The sequence below is a fragment of the Tupaia chinensis genome, unplaced genomic scaffold (assembly GCF_000334495.1).
Source record: "Tupaia chinensis unplaced genomic scaffold, TupChi_1.0 Scaffold138407_1, whole genome shotgun sequence".
NCBI lineage: Eukaryota > Metazoa > Chordata > Mammalia > Scandentia > Tupaiidae > Tupaia > Tupaia belangeri.
In genome coordinates this window covers 3,230,881-3,237,278 of record NW_006198305.1, presented here as the reverse complement: position 1 = coordinate 3,237,278, position 6,398 = coordinate 3,230,881, and positions in this window count along the sequence as shown.

The following is a 6,398-nucleotide window of genomic DNA, read 5'->3' as shown; positions in this document are numbered from 1 at the left end:
CCCCCCGCCGCTGCCTTTGCCCGAGCCTGTGGGGGGGCGCGCGCAGGACCCGCCGCCGGTTGCAGCCTAGGCGCGGGGCCTCTGATATTTAATTTTTAAAATTGCTTTATTTAATTTTATTTATTTTAATTTGACAAGAGAGGGACAGAGCAAGAGAGTGAGAAACAAGCCACCAGGTCCAAGACTCAAACCATGGTTGGCCATGTGGGAGTCCAGCATTCTTAACCACCACACCACCTGCTGGCCCTGACACTTAATTTTTCAAAATAATTGAGTAGTCATCACATTTTTTTTAAAGAAGGGTCTTACTACATTGCAATTCCCTTGCCTCAGCCTTCCAAGTAGCTGGGACTACAGGTATAGCTGCTGTGTCCAGCTGTTAGGATGGACCAGTAATCAAACCTGGGCCTCCCCTGTGGCCTCAGCCTGTAAGTAGCAGCATCTACCAGCCTGTACCACCTCAGCTGGACCAGTAATTTTAGAATGAGAAAGGCAATAGCAGATCTTTACTCTAATTCCAAAAGCCTTAGGTTGTTTATAGGATCCCTTGTCTTGCATGACCCCCTGCACTAGGGGCTCCTGTGGGTTAAATGGTAGCTGGCAATGAGATGAAACAATCTTCCTAAATCATTTAAGATCATTAGGAAGACTGGATTGAAGAGCAGTAGGTAGGCTGTGTCCTTGAATTTCCCATCACTGGTGTGTTCCCTAGCACAGTGGAGATTGAAACAATCCAGGAATCTAGTCTTCCTGGAGGTTTTTGAGAAAAGGATCAAGTCACATTACAAAAAAGTTTTAGGGACCAGCAGTTAGCATAATGGCTATGTCACTGAACTCCCACGTGGTCGACCACGGTTCACGTCCTGGACCCGGTGGCTTAAAATTCATGCCAGGCACATGTGCATGCATGCCCAAAATCCCAAGAGGAGAATGGAGGAGAAGGGATTGCGGTGTGACCATCCCCCCTGGGGGGTGATTTCTCGCTTTCTGTCTCTGTGTCTCTGTCTGGTGAGCGCACACACCCTATAGTGAAAATCTCTCCAAAAAAAAAAAAAAGTTTTAGTGTAGTACTACGGTCAGAATGAGGTTGAGACCATGGATTGTCCAGAAGAGTATTGCATGCTCATAAAGTTCCTTGATTAGGATTCTCCAAAGGCTTTTAAAATTGTAACTTGGAGATCATTTTTGCAAGAGACTGGTCTGTTCAGACATTAATGTGCATCTTTACAAGGAGACCAGAACAGAGGCATCCCTAACCTTAACACTACAAAGTAGTGTGGGGAGAGGGAGACAGCGCCAACCCTAAAATTCCTGCTTATTCATGCTGTGAACATTTGAAGTGAGCCTAAGGGCACCACTGAAAGACCAAGTTGAGGAATAACAGGAAGAAGAGCCTAACTTCTCGGTTATCCATCTGCTCAAGAGAGAAAGTGTAGCAGGACAGTAGGGCAACTCCTGATTTCATGAGAGGCCACCCCTAAGGCCAAAGTATGTTCCTATTCAACATCACTTGACTTCTGATTCTTCTAAATGAGAGTATGTGAAAGTCCTTCAAAAGTCATAGGGCATTATGTTGATGTTTTTTGCTGAAATTATACTTCATTGTTATAAATACTGAGACTAAGTAAAACAAGTACTTTGCTCAGTGAGAGAGTAGGATTTGCATGAGGATTTGTTAATTTCTAGGTGAAATCCTTTCATCTGGAAAAGAAGGCCTAGTCACCAGCAGTTGTTCTGTTTGAGAAATTCCCATGGGAATGTCAAACACAGAAGCTTGTCATCTTGTAGGCAGAAGAGAGTGGTTCTGGATTCAGCTGCGTAGGTGGGAACCCATTTGCTCACCTTGTACTTTACGAATACAATGGAACCTCTCTGTGCCCACGTTCTTTGGTTCTGAGATAGGGCTGATGGTAGAGCCTATTTTACAGGATTGTGAAAATTAACTTACTTTGTTCTGTAACAAGCACTTAGAGCAGTTCCTGGCACACACTATTAAAGGTTGGCATCTTAATCGGACTAGGAGGAAGAATAGTTTGGGAAAATACCAAGTACCATTAAATCCAATAGCTGACCAGGAGCTGAGGTCTGGGGTCCTCTCCTCCTGCCATCTCCGATATGGCATTCTCATTCCTGGTCTGTCTACTCACCTTGCAAGGCTGACCTCCTTGAGTGAAATGCCCATCACCTGAGATGATAAGAGGTGGATATTTGATTGGTACATTAGTGTTGGTTAGAATGGAGCCCAACTAAGACTTTGGAGTCTCCTCATTTCACCTTTTCAATTGGCAGTGTTTTTAAACTTCCAGCATTACAAGTCCTGTTAATCTGGTTTGCACAATTTAAAATGTTTAATAACTTTTATTATTCAAAATTGGAGATTAGCCTAGGTTTTGAATCTATGATTTTCCTAGACCTCAAAGACAGATTTGTTTACTCAAAGTGGCCTATGTTCAGTTTTTCTATTTTACTGTACTTTGCAATTCCAATTAAAAGCGAGACAGCCAACTTGTGCTCACTGTTGAGTGTATTATCTAGGATGACTGAAACTTTGTTATTGGGGTATAGGAAGCAGAGTAATCCGTGGTGGGGCTTCAGATTCCAGAATGTTGACTGGGCCCAATTCCATACTGCCCGGAAATGTTAGCACATTTCTGAAGTGGGGGCTGGCAAGTGGCATGTTGGTTAAGGGTGCTGGACTCCCACATGGCCCACCATGATTTGAGTCCTGGACCTGGCAGTTTGTTTTCTCACTTTCTCTCCCCCCCAACTCCCAGCTTCTCTGGTCAAAATAAAATAAATAAGTAAATAAATAAATAGTTAAAATAATTCCTTAAAAAAAAATTCTGAACTGACTTCTTATGCCCTAAGTACTTATATGATGCCCTGTGAATGGTACCAACATGTTAGCAAAGGAATCTCCACTAATATCACCTTTTCCTGTTTTTAAATTCTAGAATCTTAATAAAATCCAAAGTTTAGATTTTGGTAATGATTTCATGTAGCTGCTCCCTTACAGCATTAACTTTCCACTAATTCTGATTTGCTAAAAGGTTAAGCAATAAAAACAAAAACTGGGCCAAAGTTCAAAGTTCCTTTAGCCATACTAATCCTTCCAAATAATTCACTATATGATGGTTTTTTTTTAAAAAAAGAATTATTTTATTTAACTTTATTTATTTTAATTTGACCAGAGATGAAGAGAAAGATAACCATGTGGGATTCCAGCACCCTTAACCACCATGCCACCTGCCAGCCCCAGGATGGTGTTCTTAAGATTATAGACATCCTTTGAAAATAACTAACGTAGTTAAAATTTAAAAGTCAAATGAACATAAAGATTATCACAACCAAATCCATGACCACTTGGTTGGTGAAAAGCAGATGAGTTTACACTGTATGGGCCACACGGACCGTTAGAACCAAAGGATTCGAGGTGAATACAATTAGAATGAAAATGAGACATGTAATTTTTTAGGAAAAGAAAGAGAAAGTTCCTTTAAAACAAGGCATGTGGGACAGCTGGTGGTGTGGTGGTTAAGGTGTGCTGGATTCCCGCATGGCTGACTATGGTTTGAGTCTTGGACCTGGCAACTTGAAAATCATGCTGGATGCTTGCACATGCCTGCCAAAAATCCCAGGAGGATAATGGAAAAGAAAGAATAGTGGCATAGCCATTCCCTCAAGGAGTACTTTTCACTTTCCCCACTCTAGTAAGCACACATGTCCTGTGGCAAAAACCTAAAAAAGAAAACAAGAAAAAAAAAAAAAAAGGCACGAAATTCTGCCACTAGGTGGTGATACACTACAACTTTAGAACTTAAAAGCACTGAAGATTTATCCATTCTGCATCCCCATCACCTCCCTCCCCTTCATTTTTCAGGATGACAACACCTTAGAGGTTTATGGCCGTCAGGAGAATTTACTACTAAGCTACATACTGATGTAATGAAATCTAATATATGCTGTGCAATGAATTATGAGATGCTATTTAGTTTCAGGATTTTATTACTTCAATCAGTTATGACCATATTTCCTTTTATATGATTGCTCACTCTTTAAACATACCAGATGACTGTATAAGGAACACCTAATAAAGTCTATAGATGTTAAAATATAAATGTTTTAATTTATTTGCCATAATTTGTTTAAATTCTGGTTATACTGGTGTTCATATTAAAAGTCATAACATGTCAGAATCTGAGATCTCAGATCGAATGGTGCCTGTAAGTTACATTTTGTTAAGAAATTTTATTGTGTGTATTAGCAACTGAGCAGGGAAGAAGAACTAAATCATTACAAGGCAGTTCATTTTTAGCACAGATGCCAGAAGGCCTGTTAATATTCAAGAGGCTTATGACGAACTAAATTGTCATTCTGGATTCTAACTATATCTCTTACAGTAGAAAGAATGTATGATTTGTTTAACTTTGTATCTTAATACATGTGGCAATTTTTGCATAAATGCAAAAATGTAATTTTAAAATAAACTCCTGTAAAACTCGTAACATTACTCAATTGAATCATTGTGCTGTTAGTATTCTAACTATTTTTAAGAGAATTGTATACATATCTATGAAAACTACATTTTACAAGCCAAACCAAAAAAGATAATTATTTGTTTTACAGAAGATTTAGCTTACAATTTCTTTCTTGTGCATGGATGTAAAATGTGGTTTGCTGTGGCACTGGAAACTCAGATCAGAGGCCAATGACTTAGGTAGGTTGCTAGCCATTTTAGATTGGGGTTCCTCAGTGGTAAAATGAAGGGGTCTGACTAGTAAGGCCTCAGAATCCATTTCACCACCAGAACATCCTGGTCTGTGATTTGGCTTCTGCATTTCATTGTTAGGATGAACTAGTACTGATGAAATGCTAGTTTCTTTTAAGGACACCTGCAACAGCACACCCGGTCCCTGTCACTTTCTGCCATAGATACTGTTCTGCCCATCCTGTGGAAGAAGAAACTGGGATTTAAAAGTGTGTTACCGTGGTTCATTATTTCATTATGTCAGTGGTGCCCAATCTTCCTGGTACCAGGGAACAGCCTGTGGAAGACAATACCTCCACAAGTGAGGAAGGAATGGGGATTGGTCTTGGGATGACCAAAACGCTCCATATCCACCATGCACCCCATCACCACCCCTACTACACTGCCATACACAATGAAACAATCACACAACAGCAGGGTTCCTGCTCCCATGAGAATCTGATATGCACTGACCCAGCAGGAGGTGGAGCCCAGGCAGCAAGGATGGGGAGTGATGTGAGTGAGGGATGTGGGGCGACTGCAAACACAGAAGCAGCCTCCCACAGCCTACCCCTCACCGTGCAGGTGAGTAGACAGGGACCCAGCTGGTCATGAACCAGCAACAGTCCACAGCCTGGGGTTTGGGGACCCCTGATTTATATAGTTTTGTCAGTTTTTTAAAAATTCCTTTTTAATTGCCAGAGGGTGTGAGTGCTTGGCAGAGAGAGACAGAGAGAGAAAGCAAGCACCCCTAATGGGTGCACACCATCTCTTCTCCTCTGTCTCTCTGTCCTGTCAGGATTTTGGCATACATGCACACATGCCTGGTGTGCTTTCCAAACCGACAGAACCAGGATTCAAATTGCAGCTGGCCATGTAGGATCCAGCTTCCTCCCCTTAATCACTAGGCTAAAGGGCCAGCTTCTTTTGTCAGTTTATCTCTTTGAGGGGGTTTTGATATATAAATGTATATATATTAGAGATTTTTGCTATAGGGTGCATGCACTCACTAGAAAGAGAGACAGAAAGACAGAAAGCCAGAAATCACCTCCCAGAGAAATGGCCATGCCACAATTCCTTTTCCTCTCAGGATTTTGAGCATGCATGCACACACACCTGGCTTGAGTTTAAAGCTGCCAGGTCCAGGACTCAAATCACAGTCCACTACATGGGAGTCTAGTACCTTAACCATTACACCACCTGCTGGCCTTGGTATATATAGGTTTTTATGTTCCAAAGTTAGGTGACAATTAGGTTTAGGACAACGATTCTCGACCTTAGCACTTTTGATACTTTGGCAGGATAACTTTTTATTGCAGGCGACTCTTCTGTACATTGTATGATATTTATCAGCCTCCCCAGCTTCTACACACTAGATTCCAGTAGCACCCCGTCCTCCCAGATGCAACAATTAGGAATGTTTCCAGATATTGCCAAATGTCCCCTAGGAGAGCAAAATTGTCCTCAGTTGAAAATCACCAGTGTACGGGATGCAAAAAGAGAAACCAAGACTGTGGAGACATATGCAATTGGATATATAAATATGCAAGCAGGTATGTAAATAAACGTATAAATTATTTACAGTTAGTATGAACTGGTTGCTATGAGAACATGAGGAAGAGAAATTAACTCAATCTAGATAAGAATCGGG